General features: G+C 36.6%; 1 protein-coding gene across 9 annotated transcripts in view; it reads left to right on the top strand.

Annotated features, from left to right (window-relative positions):
- The window catches only part of PTPRK (protein tyrosine phosphatase receptor type K), a 571,143-nt gene that overhangs the window by 250,181 nt on the left and 299,078 nt on the right, over positions 1 to 21,884 (top strand). The gene's annotated exons all lie outside the window — the stretch shown is intronic.

Below are 21,884 nucleotides of genomic sequence, written 5' to 3'. Positions count from 1 at the left end.
GAGGTTTGTGTTGAAACCAAGGATTGCACATTGTCCCCAATATCTTTTATAGATGTATCTCATTATGACAGCCTATTAAATCTTTTATCCTAATATTCTTAGCTAGTTCTTTAGACATGTATCTAGTCTTGTGTGTGTTTGATAAGTATTAGCTAGTTATGTTCTCTTTCAAGAGTTTGATAATAATAACAAATAGACTAAGGCTAAAGACTGAGCTGTGTGGCCTTATGTATGATGGCTTCTTCTTGGATGATAACAATGTATTAGTCAACTCTTTTTCTAGTATAGAAGTTAGACTAGTCAGGAAGTAACACTACTGTGTTATTATTCATCTCTCATTTCTGTATCTTGCCCATAAGGGGAGAGCCAGAGATTTTGCCAAATGCTTTATTGAAATATGGACAAATTAAGAACTGCATCATTTCCTTTATCTATTATTCTGGTATTTTAAGCTTTTCTTTGGAAATACTCAAAAAATTATTTAAAATATTAATAGAGTTTCACTGAGAACTTCGAAATAACAGTCTGTAGAATTTTTTTTAACTCAGTTTTTATTCAGTTTTTAAAATAGTGGGACTCTATTTGTCCCCATGTTCACACATCATGCTCATTTTTATGATTCCCAGTATTAGGAAATAACACATTGGACCAATCATTCTTCCATTCATTCAAATAACTTTAAGCACTAAAGAGAGGATTAAGTACCTCTGCAAGTTTTCTCTGTAACTTAGGATATAAGTTGTTTGGACTAGGAGGCTGGAATTAATTCATGATGGCTATTAACTTAAGCCTAAATGATTGGCTGAAGCAGTTTTATAAATCATACAAGAATGTTATTCTAACCGCACAGAAAATGTCAGTCCTTTCCCCAACCTTTACTTCATTGGTCAGGAGTCTGTTATGAGCTAGTCTGCCCACGCTCAACATAGATTCCCCACCCCAGTTATTGATCTCATTTCAGAATGTGTTTCTATATTACTATTTCTAGAATCATGGTCAGCAGGAATATTGTTTTGAGAGAGCAGGTCACATATTTCATTAGGGTAAAATATGATTGTATTCTGTGACCTCTCTTCTCTTTAAATTGAATCTCAGTGTTTTGACAGAGCTCTCACACTCCTGTTCTCTAACAGAGGACAAGAGATAAAACCTTTTTTTTTTTATAGACAGTTTCATACTTTTGTTATCTCAGTCTCTGAATACGGCTCCTCAATTTCTGACAACGGCTCCTACTACTAATGTGTTATTTTCTTTTCTCAATGTGCTGTGTCTGACTTTTATTGAAAAATCCAGTTGCATTGGTCTATACCTCACAGATAGCATTTCTTAAGCTTAGCTCAGAGCCAAACTTTCGGTGTGTGTTTTATGGAATTACTTCTATTTTAATAATTAATTGAATCAGACAGCTGTTTTCACATTAGTGGAACTTTGTTTTTGGATTCACACTATTGTACTAGGCCGTAGAGAGTAGACTTTCCAGGCAACGGGTCATGCACTGTTTTTCATTTGGAGACGATTTAGAAAAACTTTTCTGAAGAAATCTGTTCCTGTGCTATTGCATTCAGCAAAGCAGGGATACCATTTTGGACACGATAAAGTATTTTTAAGACTGGATTCCTTAATTCTCATAAGAGTATATGAACTCTATATACATAATTTCTTAAAATTTAGAGTTTATTGAAATGAGTGTCTGTGTTTATATGGCATTGTTGAATAGTTTAATGCCACAGAACTTTTTGGACTTGAACTCATTGGAGCCTGTAGTTTTGAGAACCAATTTTTGAGGAAGATTGCTGGAAAGATATGCAATCCTTTCTTCCTCTAGTTTTCCCATATTATCTAAAAGGTATCCCCAAATCAAGCCATATCTGTGGAGACTGGCACAAGGAACCTATCAATTTGCCTCCCAGTGGAATTGTTCTATGGAATCAAATTACTCTGGGAGCTGCATGCTGCATTTATTGCTAGAAAGCTTAGAGACAACGTAAGACTCTCTAATATGAAGTATATAAATGTTTATACTAAACACATTTGAGCTCTATTCTTGGCTTTCACTGATGTCTTCATTTTCTTTTTCTCCTTCTCTCCCTCTGATTTTACACTTATAGCATTTTCTTGTGGTTAATTTATTCTTTGATTTGCCTTCAGTCTTTTTCTACAAAGGAGGTGGGATCCAAATAAATGAATGCAAAACATCTGTAAGCAGAAAAGAATAATTAGGAAAGAAATAAATTTGTTTTCTTTTCTGAATTTCTTTTGAACTTCTGTACTTAAACACAATATTTTTGCTGTCTTAAATGAGATGTCCTGGTAAATGCTATTAATAGACATAAATACAGAAATTCATGTTTAAATTCCTTAATGGATATCATAAAACTTTACATATATTGCTTTGAGCAAATCTTATGCTCTTGTTTATTCAGTAATTTAGTACATTAGCATTTCTAATTAAGACGTGCTATCTTATATTAACAAATGATTTTCACACTTAACCATTTAATATTTAATTAAACACTTAGTGTTATCTTATGTGCATACTTAAAATTTTTAAAAAGGTTTACATATACCATCATGTTGATTAAATTCTACAGAATAGATCCTGTATATCTGTATCTACCTATCTCTACATATATGTATTTATATACACACACAGGTACACACTCAATATTCACATTTTAGAGCCTTAGTTGCATTTCAATTTGCCAAAAAAAGAAACAATAATATACCATGTGACAAAGGAAAATAAGATCCTTAATCCTGAAATAATCTTAGAAGTTACTTGTAATTCATCAACTGTAACAAGGTATCTTTTAGCCTCATGAAATATTAATACGGAAAGGGGCCTTAGAAAGCAATTTGTCCAACCTTCTCATTTTACGGATGAAAATAGTCAGGGTCCTGAATTTGCCACTTATGTGATTTTATACAATTAGTGAGATTTGAATCCTATCTCTGGATAACAAGTCCAGTTCTCTTTGTGTTATACCATATCTCCTATAGTCATAGTCCATTCTAAGTCCAGAACATTCAAATAAACGTTAAATCCCCATGTAAAGTCTACTCATTGAGACCACGCCTACCCTCTGCAAAACTTCAAATAGAATCAAATAGTTTAATCCTAATTCCCAATGATTACCATCTGGGACTTCAACTCCTGGTTCACTTCTCCTGTCATTCCCTCATCACTGTAACCATTCTTAATATTAAATTGCACTGCCCTCACTTGTCAATATATTAGCTCTTTTCTCCCTACAGACAAATTCACCCAGAGGGGACCATAGGTCCTTGAACTCTTTCTTTACTCTTTTCCGGGTAACATTATGGAATTTGTTTATTGGTTATATATAAATAAACAACAAAATCCTTTTGTAAACAAATAAGTAAATAGAGAAATAACCACCTCACAGGTCTGAACACTCAGCTTCACACTGACAAACCTAAACAGACACATAGAAATAATACTTGCAGCATCGCATCCACACAGGATCACAGGCTTTGCGATCCTTTGAGTTCCATTTACTGTGAGTTTGGTCAAGTTAGTCAACATGAAGCTTAGTGTCTCATCTTCAAAACAGGGATAATACCTACATGGTAAGTGTGTTGTGGTGAATAAAATGAAACAGTATTGTGTGTTGTGTATTGCTATTGATGCACAAGGTAATAGGCACGGCAGGTGGTATATTGCAATCACACAGATTTACTCGCTCTTCTCTTTGGAAACAGGAGCGCGGTGTACCTGAATTGATAGTATTGCAAGATGCTTTCATATCTGAGTCTGTGGAATAATTTTAGTTATCAGACTTCACCGGCAACAAAAAGGCCACGTTCATTCGTATTGCTTTTGTTAGTTAGCTTAACACCAGAAATTTGCCTTTTCGCAGACATTCACTCATTTGGGCTAAATCGGGCTATTTTACTTTATACTCTTCCATGAGCTGACCTACAAATTTAATAGTGAGACACCCTATTTGTAACTTTTAGGTATTTCTGAATCATTTGTCTGGACCCAGGATAAAAATGCTTTCAGGTCTATTTCTGTGGTGACCAGTGGAACAACCTGGGCACTTTTTATCTGGGTGTGAATGTCAGTAATTGCCTCTGCAGATTGATCTGCCCATGGGACTGTGATACAATGTTAAGTTTATTTAGTGGAATTGTAAATTACAGGAAACAGTTTATTATAACATGGATAGTAAATTTTAAAATGCTCTCAAAAGTATTTTCAAATCATGTTTTTTAGTAATTACTAAGTTATCGTTATAGGCCCAAGGTAATAATTTACTTAGCCCAACACATGATGAGAGTTGTAGTTTTCTGATTTTTACAGAATACAAATTTCTTTCAGAGCTGGAAAATCTAATTTAGTTGATCAGAGACAGAATTTAGGCAGGAAGAAAGAACCCTATGTCCTATGTCCTAGGAATACTATTCTTTCAAGAAATTAAAAACCATAGCCACATAAATAATAATATTTTGATGTTGTAATTTATTGGAAATAGGTCATTATTTAGACTTGGTATTCTTTTTTAAAAAAATGTTTATTTATGAGAGAGAGAGAGAGAGAGCACTCACATGGGGTAAGGGCAGAAAGAATGGGATAGAGAGAGATAATCTCAAGCAGGCTCTGCACTGCCAGTGCAGAGCCCAATGTAGAGCTTGATCCCACAAACTATGAGATCATGATCTGAGCCAAAATCAAGGCTTAACTGACTGAGCCAGTGAGGCACCCCAATTTACATTTGTTATTCTCTTGGCTAACTTTTAAAATTGTCTTTATATTGTAATGGTAGGATTTAAACATTTTGAAGAGGAAAATTTGCACCTTGCACAATGGGATCTTGATCTTTTAGTGATGCTGGTCGATTGGTTTCTGTTGTTTTCACTCTTACTATAATGAATGTAATAAAATAAATATATAAATGTATAATAAATGTAATAACAGTTAATAAGGAGCCCTGGTTTAACTGTAGTTTTGTTTTATTTGCTGAACAATTTATTTTTATCATGAGAGGAGAACTTGTAAAGTTCATACTACCATAGACCTTTTGAGAAATTACAGTAATAAATTTCTACTTCTGCATTGACCAGTATTCATGTGTCCTTTACTAGAAAGCTTTTTAATTGGAAATTTCATGATTATATTAAAGTCCCATGACCCTAGAGATGGACATCTATCCAAAATAGAGGGATTGTTGACCTATTACCCTTAGACGTGCCTTGGTCTAGAGTTCAATCTGTTTTTGTTTGTTTATTTTTAATGTTTATTTACTTTTGATAGAGACCATGTATGAGTGGCGCGGGGCAGAGACAGAGAGGCAGAGACACAGAATCTGAAGCAGGCTCCAGGCTCTGAGCTATCAGCACAGAGCCTGATGTGTGGCTTGAGCTTGTGAACCATGAGATCATGACCTGAGCTGAAGTCGGACACTCAACCGACTAAGCCATCCAGGTGCCCCATTTGTCTGTCGTTTTTAATGTATGTTTTAATGGCAAATTCATTTGTGAATAAACCCATCATAATCAACACATGCCATATATTGTAGTTGATATCAGGGTTCTTGTTTCAGGAAATGGAATTATTAATATAATGAGTGCTATTACTATGATAATCCTTATTTTCCTGATAAACTCCACATTAAACCTTTCAGTTTGGTATTAATTTTAAGTGCATTTGTTCCAGCTCTTCCAAATAAAGTGAATAAACCAGTCAAATTGGCTAAGGACACACATCATTGGCCAGAGATTATGTATTGGTGTCTTAGAAGAGAACCGGAGATATTATAATCACAGTTTGAAAAATTTGAGTAATGATTTCTTCAAAGTTGAGGACACCAGTGTGCTAGTGTTATATGAACGCTTTAAACTTTGATCAAGGAGGGGAGCTTCTGAGCTTAGGCCAGGGTGCCAATAGAGATTTGCACCTGATCAGACCTTTCTTTTTTTGAGTAGATAATAGCTGCTTCTGCCAGAAAACCAGATCAAAGCATAGCAGGAGAGATTACTACATTGGTTTTATCAGCCATTTTCCAGCTACAGCTCTTGTAAAGCTGATAACAGGGTGGGGGTGAATAAAATCATCTGCTTTCAACCTCCCTGTGGTGCTTTCATCTTGATTTGTTTAAGAGCCAGGGAGGACCATGTCTACAGTGTGGACACCTGGTCAGTCCCCTCTCTATCCCTGTCAGAGTTTAAAGCACTTAACTAGTAATCACTGCTCTGACTCTGGGGCAGTAGGGTACCATGTTTCCTTTGCTTTTAACTTGGCAACTGCTGTGGCTCCTTCGGCACCTGGTCTTCCACCAGCCATCTCAGTCCCCTGGATTGACTACAGAAGACTTTTTTTTTTTTTTTTTAAGGTTTAGGTTTCTCCTACTATTATCAAGGCAAAGGGTTGCAGCTTCTATTCCCTCCCTCCATAGACCACAGTTCTCAGGCAGCCTTTTGTCTGTCCCTTTTTATTCCTTCAAGCTGCTCTTGATGTTAAAGACCTGAATAAAGCAAGTCTTGCTTGCCAAAAGTTGACAATGGAAGTTAGAATCACAGCTATTTCAGATTTAAAAAAAAAAAAGGAGAGACCTTGGCTACCAAGTGGTCTCCTCTTTGTTTTATATAGCATAAATGCAGGGAAAAAAAAAAAATATATATATATATATATACACGTGTATATGTGTGTGTGTGTGTGTGTGTGTGTGTGTGTGTGTGTGTGTGTGTGTGTATAGCGTTTCTAAGATTCCCAGCATCTGCACTGCTGCACTGTAGGTGGAAAATGCTCAAATTAATATGGTGGCATTGCCATTGGCTCTCCTCTTATAGTCAGTGCTAATTACTTGTGGTCGTTATGTGTGACTTTGTAAAGTTGGGAGGTGAGGTGTATGTCTGTACTGAAACCTTTTGGAATCCTTAAGGTACGTGTCTCTTTTTCTTATCTGAAAAAAATACAGTGTTTCCATTTAGAAATTTTCTAAGGTTTCTTCAGTACTGGAATTCCAGGAGATGACCTGGGACATGATTTTACTGTTTAAAATGATTACATTTGTGTATGAATGAAATTCACATTAGTCTTTTGTTTTAATAATACATGATTGACATCATCATAACTTATTGATGTCAAAAGAAAAAATCTACTCAGATTGTGGCATCTCTATGGGGAAGCATAATCCCCTTTACGGTTATCTATAAGACGTTTCCAGGAAATCCTCATGGCCCCAAAGTAAGGACCGTCTGCTATGGGTTAAGGATAATCGACTAGCAAGTACCATCAGCAGAAGGGAAAGTTAATTTAATTGGTTTAAAGACTTTTCTTGCAGCCACAGAGAATGCTAAATTGATTTTTTCTTATTACATAGAAAAAGTGCAGCACATTCATTATACAGGATGAGTTGCTTTGGAGAATGTATTACCTTATACATGCTACACCAATGATTTTAAGAAACTTGAAAACAACTATCTTAAATTTAACATCTGTCTGTTCTCTTCCTTAGACTTAGGCAGGTAGTCAAAGGAATGCTATAAATAAAGGAAGATTTTGCATAAGTATAGCCTGCTATTTTATGTTTTTAGCTATCAATAATTTAGACATTAATTGTTAATATTTACCTGTGTTTATATTAATCGTTTATATTTACCTGAATTTATATTCAACTGTGACCCAGTTTCTATATTTTTTGTCAATGACAGTGGTTCTCAGAATGTCTCTGCCTGGAAACTTTGTAGTTGGAACTGACTCAACGTTCATCAGAGGCCAGAAACTCTCCTCATTTTTCCATACCAAAGCCAGTTAATGAATTAAATTGTCTTTGCAACGTGGTTCATATTTGTGTAAAGTTCACTATTCCCACCATTTAGATTTCTATGTGCCATTCTCTGGATAAACCAGCCTCCCTGGCATCATCATCCAAAGTTAGGGTCTCCTGCAAATACTGTGGGGAATCAAAATGTTTGCCTGCTTTTCAGGCCTCTAATCATACCTTTTTTTTTTTCTTTTTTGCTTTTGTGTGATTTAAAATGTAACCTTCTTTTGAGCCTCCCAGGTTTCACCTGACATTTAGTGTTTCTTCTGCATTTCAGCAGACTTATGTAGCTACATCAATCATAGCCCCAATAATGTCATTTTGTAACTACCCTCATTTTACCTGGTCTCAGGCTTTTTGACTGTTGGGCTTGTCTTTATGGTAGCTTTTGTAACCCAATGCCCAGATGTACTGGCTGACACATTGTAGATAGATGCTTTTTAAAGTAAATTTTCTGCTGATTATAGGTTCTCTGGGTTTTCCTTTAACCTCCCTTCTCCACCTTGTCCTGCACAGTGATGGGTGCAAAGTTAGATGCTAATTTAAGAATTGCCCCTTGAGTCCTTATTGTGAGTCCTTATTGAGTCCTTATTTTAAGTATTTATGCATTCTTGATTTATGCTCTGTAATGATTTTTGTTTCCCAGATATTTACCTGTTCAGAACACGGTTATTTTTTTACTTAAAATATCACTTAATGCTTTTTATTATGTAATTGTGGAAATTTAGCTTTTCTTCATGTATTTGCAATGAAAGATTCACAGCATTTACTTGCAGTTAGTTGTTGGCTTACAAATAGGCAATTTAATTCTTACTCTAATATTGGAGGAATTAATAAATTCAGTGAATGAGGCAGTTACATTTTTGCAGGACAATTTGATTCCAGTTTCCTTTTCTTCTAAGATTGATAAACTCTGGAACTTTAGAGCTGAATTTTAGAGGGCATTTCATTAAACTGTCTATTTTATTGAAGAAAATAAATTCCTGCCCTCTGGGACTTTTCTCGAACTAATTAGCCCTTACCATGTGAGATATGAGCCACTTATTGGTATGTTTTCTCCTGTCTGATTCTAACTTGACAAGGATATTACTGATTGATGTGATCTCTCTTTCTGTGTCTGACATCAGAGTGATAGCTTTCTGCTTCCGATTTCACCTGATTTGTTTCTTTTGATGAACGTAATGGGACAGGAAATGACTGAAGAAGATCACACAATAGATTGACAGTCACAAGTCATATTGATTAAGAGTTCATATTTACCTTTCTTTGGTGGAAAGCAAGTGATAAGACATAATTATCCCCTTCAGGAATGTTCAAAATCTATTCTTTCTTTCCTACCAAGATAAGGAAAGAAACTTGAAAAGTATCTCTCAAGGCAATATATTAAATCTTTTGCTTTTGTTAATAGACTCATCGCTGAACACTTTAATTATCTTATTTTGTTTTAAGAGAATACGTAGCCAGCAAAGAATAAAATAGTAAGGATGAGTTCAATGTATTGAAAATATGTTACTTTAGATGACATTTGTTATCTAAAGAGGGTTTAGTACTATGCATAACGTGCTGATTTAAAAATAAATGATCAGGTTATTGTACAGTAATTTCACTAGAGCCATTGTGTTTTAGAGATTGTAAAGCAAATGAATTGTTAAAAATAATTTTACTGTTCACTGGGGCACAGTGATTATTGCAGAATAATGATTTCCTGTTGGTAATACAGTCAGCAAATATAAGTAAACTACTTTACTTTTTTGACTGCCATTGATGCTTTGTCTTTCTGAATGTGGACCCTGTTCCCCAAAAAAGGCTAAAATCATAGGTATCTCTAGTAGTATTCTGTCTTCTTTTAGATAAGTTTTAATTAATGGTTCTCTCACTTTCTTTGCACTTAATGTTTCCCCTCATGTAGAAAATATGACTTTTTGTGTTCAATAATGGATGACCCTTGAAATTTAGTGACAAATGTAGGTTAATTTAAGTCATCATCATCGATTTAACATGCACCTCTGGTAATACATTTTTCACTTTTAAAAAATTGTATCATGAAGCAAAATGTGTTTCTCTGGGAAACAGCAATGATTATAAGATAATCACACATCTCTAGGGCATAAACATGGGAAAGGTACAGACAAATGTATCTATTCCTTTGACATAATGATTATTTCATAATAAGTGAGTACTTCCATCCCAGTCTTCTTTGCCAACTCTGTCCTATTTTTCCCCTACTCTACTAGGCTGAAAGAGGAATAATAGAATTTTTCTCACGTGCTAAAATATGATGCTGGTAGTTTTGTGATGGTTCCGTATATGTTTCAGCTGAACTGTGCATTTCCTTATAATCATAAGGAAATCAGAATGGTCCATTAGCCCAAGCAGTTGATAGAATAGAGACAATAGATGTTCCTGAAGCTTTGTTCATGCCTTTCCCACTAAGACTCACCAAATCTTTTTCCAGAAATCTCCAATGTGAACTCATATCCTCTTGCTACTGACAGTTTTGAAATACACTCTTGTGTGTCTGGATTCGTACTATACTTGGAATATCCAAACTAGAAATGTATATTGTTCAGTGTTTCAAGGACTGTAGATAGTGACAATCCCAAGACTACAGACAAGGGAGTTTACGTGTTGTTGTTAACTGTAGAGTTTTGTGGGTTTGCTGAATTACTTAATATAAACTTTCCTGGGAGGCTGGTTTGTGCATTATTGGTAGTAGTTAAATATTGGAGGAAGAGTTACACAGCTTTAAGAAACATGGGTTGTAGGATCAAATCCAGTTATAATAAAATCCCAGCTGCATCCCTTGCTGTCTCCTTCCTTGTACAACTTACTTATTGTGTCTAGGCTGAAAATTTGTTCAAAAGTGCCTATGGCACTGTCTGGCAGATAAGTGTTCAGGATAGAAGTTGTTTGTTTTTTTCTATCTCGCATTTGCCATCCTGTCCATAAGTTTGGTTGGAGTATTGGGGTTGGGTGGGTGGGTGGGTTCGAGGTGGTGGTTGATAGCTTTGTGTAACAAACAGCAATCAGGACATCTAGTCATTGTTGTATTCCTGAGGATTACATGAGTGACTCCAGAGGTTCCTGCACTGGATCAGTATGACTCTTTTTTGTCAACAGCCTGAAGGCCTTTGCTGAAAGTTGTAGTGTGAAGGAAGCCTTACTGAAGCCGTGGCCTTTCTTAGCTGGGCTTTGATAGGAATTGCATGTATTGAGTGCCAACTCCACATTAGAGCGGATCACATGTTATCACAGGACACCCTCAGATCAACCCTGTATTTTACAGAATGAGGAAGGGGTGTGGGAGGTGTATGTAATTTTTGCAGAGTCACACAGTAAATTGATGACCCGGGATCCCAGCCCAAGTGGGTCAAGGCTGAATCATAACTGTAGTAGAAAAGCCAGGCTCCGTTTACAAGGTCAATTTTAAAGATTTTCTTTTGGTTAGACTATTTTGATCACTTGAGAAAATAATATCTTGTTCATGTTTGCTGAATTAGCTAACTGTGGCTATTTTTGGTTTGTATGTTACATATCTATGTGCCCACATGTTTTTGTTCTGACTTTGTTATAGATGTGAAGAACAAATATAAATAAGAAAGAGATTCCTCCCTCACACCTCCCGCATAGAATACATGACTTTTAAATAACAGAGCAGTTAATGAATGGGTTTTGGTGAAATAATAAATGAGAGAGAAATATAGGAGAGAACATAAAATAATTCATATTTTATGGACTCATCTAGTAATTTTTATTCTTGGTAAATTGGTTGAAGAAATGCATTACATTTTTACCTGTTGAAAGATGCATTGATGGCATGTGGTTAAATTAGAGACTTTCTTCTTATTTCCATTTACTTTGTACTGACTCATCATTGATAATGATTTGTTATTTCTGGGTATGCATTCATATGAGGATATTTTGTTTCTGCTTGTTCCTGAAAACATAAATATTGAAATTAACATTTAATTAGCTATACTTTTATAAAATTAATAACATAATAGTGAATATCATAACAAATAATAACATGTTTCATAATAATACTTATTGGCAACTTCCAGAGCAGAGTGAGATAATTTTCACATGAATTGATTTGCAGCTTTTTTTCCCCCCAGAAATTACTCTCTTCTATATTCTTTCATATTCTACTTCAATTTTATGTTTTCACTTACTTCTGCATGAAAATCTTGCTGGTTTGGCAAACTTAGAAATGCTTGGAAGCATTGTTTTCAGGAAGCATGTAAGAGGTTGAATTGAGAGCTGGTTTAGCACAAGTTTGTTTTATTTCTGGCACCCTGTAAGCCTTGCCTGGATTCTTCCCTTTGGCATCGTTGTGCACTTAGTTGTGTAATCTAACCTGGCCTCCTGGACATGTTGCCTTTCCTGTTGATGAAATAGTATCATGATTCTGGAAGAGACCTTACGGATATTATGGTCCAGTGATTTAATTTCATAGAAAGACCCATGGCCTAGAGAGCATGTTTGACCCAGTATCCCATAAGTATAAATGGCATAACCGGGATTAGAACCTGGGCCTGACTTCTAAAGCCAGTGTTCCTTAGCTAATACCTAACTTTGTAGGTCTTGGAGTGTATTCAATTTTTCGGCTATTAAGTGAGCATGTCATTTAATTTCTCTCACCTTCATTTTTAGTATCCACAACACCTGAGTGGCTATCAATAACTGTCTTATCTACTTCACAACTCTTTTGTGGAGATCAAATAAAAGAATATACGTTAAGATTCAGACTGCCACTATCTTGATAATCATGACTTGCATTTGTAGAGCACTTCACAACTCTTCTCATTTGATGCCATTCTGCAGTGCAGAAATGATGCCCACGTCGAAATTGGGCGCCTGGGAGGCTCCGTTGGTTAAGCGTCCAACTTCGTCTCAGGTCATGATCTCACAGTCCATGAGTTTGAGCCCCACGTAGGGCTCTGTGCTGACAGCTCAGAGCATGGAGCCTGCTTTGGATTCTGTGTGTGTGTCTCTCTCTGACCTTCCCCCCACACATACTCTGTCTTTCTCTCTTTCTCTCAAAAATAAAAATTAGGGCCCCTGGGTGGCTCAGTTGGTTGGACATCCGACTTCAGCTCAGGTCATGATCTCAAGGTTCATGGGTTCAGACCCCACATCGGGCTCTGTGCTGACAGCTCAGAGCCTGTAGCCTGCTTCAGATTCTGTGTCTCCCTCTCTCTCTGCCCCTTCCCTGCTCGTACTCTGTCTCTCTCTCTCTCAAAAATAAATAAACATTTAAATAAACAAACAAACAAACAAACATTGAAAAAATTTTTAAAAAAGAAATAGGACTACTTATATCACCATTTGCATAATACCAATATTTAAAAGAGCAGGCTGTTTTTCTTTAAAGGAAAAGCTGTTTATTTTAATTTTGTTCTTTGTGGTGGATACCTAGCACAGTATTCTAGATAGTAACACCTTAAGCTTGTATGCAACCAGTTTGTTGAATGTTTTCAACTCAGGTAAGATTTAGCCTATTTTCCTTCCACTGGCCATTTTATTCAGTTATACTTTGTCAATTCACTCTTCCCTGATTCTTAATGACATGCTGGACAAATTTCATAGCTTTTGCTCATTTTCAGTTATGAAAATCCAGTTCAGTCCAGTTCAGTCCATGCTCCGCTCTTAATTTGTCTTCCATCCACCCAACATCACCTACATTTGCAACTTGTCTTTCGAAGGAGAGGAGTCAGTAGGTAGTCAACAGTTCCTTTGTCCCTTCCTTCCAAGGACTAGGTTTAGAATCAGACATACAGGAGGCAGAGGTCTTCTTCCTTAACTGGACCTGTGTCAGATACAAGGAGGAACCCCTGCTTTTACTCTGACTTTTCGGTTTTTTATACCTTTATAGCTTTGCTGATGAGTGTGGTCTTTCCTCGTAGCTGCTGTGAGGGTGGTTGACTTGGCATGATGTTCTACTCCACATCAGCCCCCTGTAGTCTCAAAGTACTCCTTGGAAAGAGACTGCTATGTCCCTCCTGGACTTCTGGTAGTCACCCACTAGTCCGAGCTCTCCAACAGGGGTGGCCCCTCACTTAGCTGTTGTCTGGAAAGGGCTTAGAGCCCCAGTTCCACCTTTACAAGGTACCTTCCCATATAGAGAGAGGCGAACCTCCTCTGTGTCCTCAGGGAAACTTCCATTCACCTTCTAGGCACACTAGTGTTGTCCAGTAAATGGCTTATACTGGCTTGGAAGAACCAATTGTTAAATTTTCAGGAATTTTGTGATCTTGTTAACATAGGCACTGCTTATTATATCATGTAGAGAATAATCAGATATATTATACTAAAACCAAAGTACTCAAAACTTAATACTTCCTAACCATTTTACTTCATTTTATTATCTGTGCGCTTGATGTTGTTTGCATCTGTTGTCTTATGAAGCATTTGTCTGGAAGCCATTTACTAGCCTTCCTTTCTCATAGGTACTCTTAATCTTGAGTGATTCTTCTAGAATCTTCTTCTGTTTGGCCCTGGGAAGGTTCCCATGGGGTAGGCACCTGCTTTTCCTCTCTCCCAGAGGTAGGGATGCCCATGATTGTCAACAATGTACTTCTTTCCCTTGTCCTCAGCATTCTGCTCTGATCAGCTGGGTGTTGGAGGCAGTGGGCAGTGGTAGGCAGGGTCTGCCACTGTTCAGCAAACACTAAAGGAAGACAGGTTCCAGTTGTTCATCAATTGGCAAGAATTTAAAGTACCTACAACATTTTTTGCCCTTGTTTTTGGACTGCAGCTGCAAATTCTTAGAAAAAAAAAAAAAAAAGAGAGAGAGTGCCAGTTAACCTTCTATTATTAAAAAACAAAAAACAAAAAACAAAAAAGAGCCATATTTTTTGGTTATTTCACAAAATAGACTTCATGTCAGTGTTTTGTGTTGACATGTAAACTAAAGTAAAAGGTAGATATTCCTATTACGTAAGGCTGTAGTATTGAGTGGATTTTCTACGAGCAACTGAGAGTCTAAGTAATTATGGGTAAAGTGTCTGTTATTTTCCCTCTCTCCTTTGCCCTGCATCCATGCGTAGTGCCATGATTAGGGTTAGTTTAGGGTTTAGTTTTATAAAAATTACTTAAATAAATAAACACCAATTTATTTTTCTGAGGAAGTTAGTATTCTCTATGCATGTGGAGAGCTTAACATCAAAAGGATTCAAAAGAATTCACTCCTGCAACTTAAAAAACAAAAGGCCAATCATTCGGATTATAAAATACAATATTGATGATCAATATTGACATTTTAATTTAAGCCAATCTTGGCATTAAGATTCTTAATCTGATTCCTTGGGAGAAAAATCCCCTTTCAAGGGGTGCCTGGGTGGCTTAGTCGGTTCAGCACCTGACTCTTGATTTCCACACAGGTCTTGATCTCAAAACTGTGAGATCAAACCCCATGTCTGGCTCGACAGTGAGTATGGAGCCTGCTTAAGATTGTCTGTCTCCCTCTGCCCTTTTCCCACTTGCTCTCTCTCTCTCTCTCTCTCTCTCTCCCCCTCAAAAAGATCCCATTCAAGAAAGTATTGTTTCTAATGTTTTCACTGCATATACTTACTTGGCTTTAATAATTTAATGTTGAGTTAGTCTCAAATTGTTTGAAACTAGGGAGAAAATATGTCGGAAACAAAATAAAGTTGGTGTATCAACAATTTTGCATTGTAGTATAACTTCCACCATTCTTCTTAGCTTTTCATCCATAAAGTTGGTATGAAATCCAAACTTGGAAGTAATATTTGACTGTGATGGGAAACCACACAGCATTGCACGATCCAGATAAAGCACCCCTGATCAGTTATCATTTGTACACATTGGAGAGACTTTTCTCAGGCTGAGTAAATACGGGTATTAGATTCATTTAGTCATGACACTCTTGCTTGTTGGGGCCATGAAATAATTAGTCCACCATGTTAAGGGACCAATTCAAACTTTCCTTAGTAGTAGAGCCTACGTTTGTGATACCTAAGGGATTCATATGACTCTTACATGAAAATTTACTGCAACATTCCAGTTGCTTCTTTTCACTTTTGATTTCACTATCATTAATAGATCTTCTCAATGTTTTGCTCCAAATTGTTGAAGTTCATATTTCAGAGCTCCATTGTCAAATGAGGTAGACTCTATCCAGATGTGATACTCTAAATTAATTAAAATTAAGTAAAATTAGAAATTTGTTTCCTTATTCACACTAAGCACATTTCAAGTGCTCAGGTCTCACATGCTGCTGGGGGGTGATATATGATATATGATATATGATATATCACTTATATGGTGGTATAGGATGGAACACAAGAACACTTGGATTGTGGCACACAGTTCTGTTGTACAGGTTTTTTTTTAAGTTTATTTATTGAGAGAGAGAGAGAGAGAGAGAGAGAGAGAGAGAGAGAGCGCGCACCGGTGTGTGAGTCAGGGAGGGCAGAGAGAGAGAGGGAGAGAGAGAGAGAGAGAGAGAGAGAGAGAGAGAGAGAGAGAGAATCCCAAGCAGGTTCTGCCCTGTTACTGCAGGTACCCAAAGTGAGGCTCGATCCCACAAACCATGAGATCAGTGATATCATGGCCTGAGCTGAAATCAAGAGTCAGACACTCAACCTGCTGAGCCACCAAGGTGTCCCAGACAGTTTTGATCTAGACTCTGAAGCTGTCCATATAGTACCTGCCCTTGAATAACTGTAGGCATGTGGCTAGATTCTATTGTTTTGTAAGCATTTTGCTAATTCAAAGTTGGAGACATGATGTATTTTATAAAGAAAGTATAATAAAAATAAACCTGTTACAAATATATAGTGTTTCACCTATACTATGGACTAAAACATCTTAAGGGCTAGCATGGAAAATTAACCGTCATTTTTTATTTGTAACATTTTTTTTCCTCTCTAGAAACATTATTCTCAAATTTCAAATCCATACAACCTATTGAAAAATCCATATGGATATTGATTTCTGCTTTTACATCTTTAATCATCAGAGCCAAAGAAATCAAACAATGAATCATGTAATGTGTTGAAACAAAAATGGAAGGGCTTTTTTGAGATTTTTATTTTAATCATTAGGCTTGATATATAGAAAAAGTAATGACAAGATAGGCTTTATATTTGTGCAGGTAAAATAGAAAATCATGTTCAGAGCTGGACAGAGTGACAGATCAAATGATAGAAAATAGAAATTACTGCTGACCAGACTCAGGTTAAAGAACTGTTTGGTGATGCCAGCCTATAACTTAGAGAAGCTAAGAGAATGCAAATCAGTTTTGTAATTTAGGTTAATTTTGTTTCAGATTTTAGAGAGGAACTATACCATTAAATGTAAAACTTTAAAAATATTATTTCTTAGGTGCCTTTAGAGTAGCTCATTATGACCTCATATTCTTGTAATATCTTTTCACATATTTGAAACTTCAGTGACAGCATATTTTAATACTGGAGCTGAACTGAGAAAGAAGTTTGTTTTAAAATAATCTTTGACTCACTTTCTTCCAAAATTAATTTGTTGTAATAGTGGTTATCACATCTTTAGTTACATAGGGGATTGGTGAACTGTTCTTACCAACGGACATTATGCAAGTATCTTTAAGAAAAAGGTTTCACCTCAAATTAGAAAAGCAGTATACTACAGCCCTCTGACCAGCTGGCCTCCCTTTTGCTCTTAACTTCCTTCCTTCTTACCTAAAGACCTGTGTGTGGAAGGCATGCTGCATGCCACTTGCTGTGCTAGATATTAGGGGTGACAAAGAGAAGGTCATTTTCTCCATTTCCTAGGTCATCTCATAGTTAATACCATCATCTTTTCCTTAAACACCTTCAGTGGTCTCCTTAATATTGTCTTTGCCTCTGGCTCTTGCTCTGCCACAAACCACTTCTCTCCACAGTCATCACAATAAGCTGCTTTAGATCAAAATTCAGATTATGTCACTCCTCTGCCGTAAGCCTGTTCCATTACACTTAGAGTAAAACCCAAACTTTTTTTTAATGGAATTTAAAACATGTTTTTGAGAAAGGCATTCCATCAAAAGTATAGTTCAGAGAATAATAACATAAGATATAGTCCTAAAAAGATTTTCTGCATTACACAAATAATACATTGATTAAATACTTACAAAAATTAAAATGCATAGGTTAAAAAGTACAAAGTGAAATTCCTTTATATTATTCCACCCGCTTCCATCCAAACCCTCCCTCAAGGTAACTACCTTTATTTGGGTCTGTATTCTGTAAGACCTTTTTATATGAAATTACAGTCAAAGTGTACATTTGCTGTGTGTGTGTGTGTGTGTGTGTGTGTGTGTGTGTGTGTGTGTATCATAGATGTATAGAAGTTTGAAGATAGATGTATAGAAATGTAAAGAATAGTTGTTATTGGCACAACTTAGCCTATAGTCTGGACACTTGAGCTATGAATAGCCTTGTCCATTTACTCCCAAGATGCCTGGCAGATGATTATTTTTTTTTCCCTCTATAATGTGAAAATGTTAACAAAGTGCTACTAATGTCCAGGGTTCCTTCCTCTCTCACCTCAAACATCTCCTCCCAACAGTTCTCCCAGCATATTACCTTTAGGTCTCCAGTAGGCTATTCTTACAGCATACTGGTCTTTCAAAGCACATAAGAGATATTAAGGATTCTACCCCAAATCTTCCCATGGCTTCTCAACACATTTAGAATAAAATCCAAATCCCTACCGTGTATTCAGCTCCTGTTGAAGTTGTCTTCATGAAGTTCACACGAAGTTGACTGCTGCTCTCTGCCTCCTTCACTTTGCCCTATGCTTCTGGAATGTTCCAAGATTATTCCTATCTCAGTGTCTTTTTGCTTGTTACTTCCTTTGCTTGGAATGGTATCCCTTCCTTCTTCACATTTAGGTCTCTGCTCATATTTTACCTTCTGAGAGAGTTCCCTGATCAGCAGTGTCCCTACTGCTTTGCTCTTTAGTTCCTTGCCTCCATAAAACTTTGTTACTATATTATGTTGGCTTATTGTCTTTCTTCTCTATTCGAATGTGGTTCATCTCTTGTACATATTAAGTATTCAATAAATAGTTATATAATGAACAAATGCATTTGCTATGCTAAAAGGGTCCGTAGGCAATCAGAATTGAAGCTGATCTTTTTATTCCATATTTGTTTCATTTATTTCCTTTTTCCCATTGCCTTGAATTTCTCTAGTATTAGGATGGGCATTTCAGGGAGAGCCAAAGAAAAATATAAACTCAAGACTTAGTTAAGCTATAAAAGAATTAAGCCATGAATGATTAGCTCTTGGTATCCCTGAGTATGTAAAATATTTTGATCTTTTAACATAATCAAATAGAAGTTTTAATTATTACCTTCCTTGATTTAACATTATCTAATGGTCTTATAGATATTTTAAGGGATTTCTCATGGCCTCTATTTTTCTACAGAAGAAAATAGGTATAAAGAGTATAGACAGAGCTAAACTAGTGTTATTTAAAAAAATAATTAAAGTTTAAGTAAAAAAATGGTTTTATTTCTCACTGTGTCTTTCTTTAAAATCATATTTAAATAATTTTCAGTGGTCCTAATTTTCAGTGGTTTGTGAACAAACTACATTCTGGGTGATTTTCTTAATGCCAAGATTTGTGATGAGTTTATCACCAGTAAAATTGAGGTCTATTTATATATCAGACCTCTCCAATTTTTGAGAGTTGGAACTTTGAATTAGGTTAGTTCAGTAAATCGTTGTTGGTTTCAGTGACATGTAGTATACAGAAAATGAAAGATGAATGTCCCCTACTCTTCTTAAATCCTGAACACAGGATTTAACATCAGGTAAAAGGAATACTAAGTTTTATTTTATTGCACCAACTTCACTTACTATTATATAAGTCTTTACAATGGTTATGACATTATTTTCAGTCTCACATTAAAGTAACATCTCTAAGATTGTTTATATTAAACACTGTTCTTATGTTAGTAAAATTTTGGGTTTAAGAGATGAAACTGCACACACACACACACACACACACACACACACACATGTTTTCCTGGAGATACAATAATACATAATTGGTGTTATTTATTCATAATATGTATATGAATGTAGGGATAAAATTTTGCATCATTGTATATAGTCAGTGTGCAAGAAATATTTCATGACTGGATGGACGATACCCAAGCGTGTTTAGGTGTAATGTTAGATGTTTAGATCTTTCTATGAGATTCCAGTCCCTCAGTCTTCCACAGTTGCTTCCACAGTGTCCTTCTTTTAGGCATAAATCCATCACATCCTCTCGTTTGTAAAACCCTTCAAAGGCATTATAGTACTTTTGGGATAAAGGGCAGACTCCTACTTCTTGCAGTGTCTGCAAGGTAATGTCTCAGCCTCCTACCACCCAGGCCTTATCTCCACAGTTTCGTTCCTCCTAACTATCCCTAAAAGTTTAATAAATTGCTGTGCCAGTAGGTCAAGAAATTTCCTCCTGTCATGCCTTTTGCAAATGCACCTCATTGGCTCTCTGATAGCTTTTTGTCTGTTTGCTCTGTTTTCAAACTCTACTCTGGAATCATTTCCTTTTTGAATCATTGTTTGCTTTCCCAGGTAAAAAAATGATTTATAGACCCTTTGCCGTGTTGTATGTTAGTGCTCTACATAAGTTGTAGGTCTTTCCCTCCTAGAAGTTATGACTCCGTCTTTTTTCAGTCTTTGTATCACTACTGGCAAAGGTATTTAGTGTGTGCTCATTAAGTGCTTGGGGAAAGAGGATGAGTCCCTTGACCACAGAATCATTCAGAGGTCACTTTCTCCAAAGTCTTTTGCTCTTCGCCCTGAAGAAGCAAGTCTGCCTCTGAACCCTCTCCTATCTCTCTAACTCAGCTTTATCACCTGTAATTGCACTATAGTTATTTCCTAACACACTACTCTCTTCTGCCACACTGTGACTTTGTTGAGGGCAGGGATTAAAAATTCGGTATTTCTCTTTTTCTAGTGTCTATCAAATATTAGGCGCTGCGTGTGTGTGTGTGTGTGTATGAATGAGTGGCCAACTGTTCAAACTTTTTAAAAGTAGTATTTTATACAGCTCGGATTTTTTTTAATGTTTACTTATTTTTGAGAGAGACAGAGAGAGAGAGAGAGAGAGAGAGAGAGACAGAACATGAACAGGGGAGGAGTAGAGAGAGAGGGAGGCACAGAATCAGAAGCAGGCTCCAGGCTCCTAGCTGTCAGCACAGAGCCCGAAGCAGGGCTCGAACTCACAAGTGGTGAGATCGTGACCGGAGTTGAAGTCAGACGCTTAACCGACTGAGCCCTCTAGGCAACCCAGGCTTGGATATGTTTTAATTTTAGCTGAGTATCTGAAAAAGAAAACCTGCGAGTCCAGCCATGAAGTGATTTTCCATGCAAACGAAAAGATACTGAAGCAACACTGGTTCTTAGAACCAACTCTTCATTACTAACTAAAGGACTAAGACAAAGACTTCTGGTTCAGTTTATTTCTAAACTAAGGGATATCAGCTTAGATGAGTGGTTCTCAGACATTGGCCTGCGTCAGAATCACCTAGAGGGGCTATGGATCGCTCCCCCCATCTACAGAAACTCTGTGGCTGGGTCCCAAGTATTTTCTTTCGCAGCTAGTCCCTTGATGGTGCTGCTGTTGCCAGGACCACCTGTTGAGAATCATGGCCTGGTCTCTCGAATTTGTTGATTCTTTAATGCCAGCTTGTAGAAGCAGTGCAAATTTTAAATTGGTTAGATATCTCCTGAAGGCTCTGGAAAGGTCTTTGATTTTCATAAGCTACTTGTGGATTCATTACAGTGACTCTTTGAGGTCACCTAAGTCACTTGAAGTTGGTTTCTATTCTTTTCGGTCTTTATTTAAAGAAGGCACTTAGTCATGGCAGTATCTGTCACTTTCCCTCACCTATAACTCAATCCTGCCAATTGAATTAAGGCTCTCCCTCCTTTTCCATCTCCTGTTCTCAAGGGTGATAGACTTTATCCCCTCATCTGTCTTTTTTTTTTTTTTTTTTTTTTTTAAACTGGGCTTTATGCCCAGTACGGAGCTTGAACTCATGACCCTGAGATCAAGATCTGAGCTGAGATCAAGAGTTGGACGCTTAACCCA

The sequence above is a fragment of the Puma concolor genome, chromosome B2 (genome assembly GCF_028749965.1).
Source record: "Puma concolor isolate L17-30 chromosome B2, mPumCon1.1.hap2, whole genome shotgun sequence".
NCBI classification, from domain to species: domain Eukaryota; kingdom Metazoa; phylum Chordata; class Mammalia; order Carnivora; family Felidae; genus Puma; species Puma concolor.
This window is presented reverse-complemented; position numbering and strand designations above follow the sequence as displayed.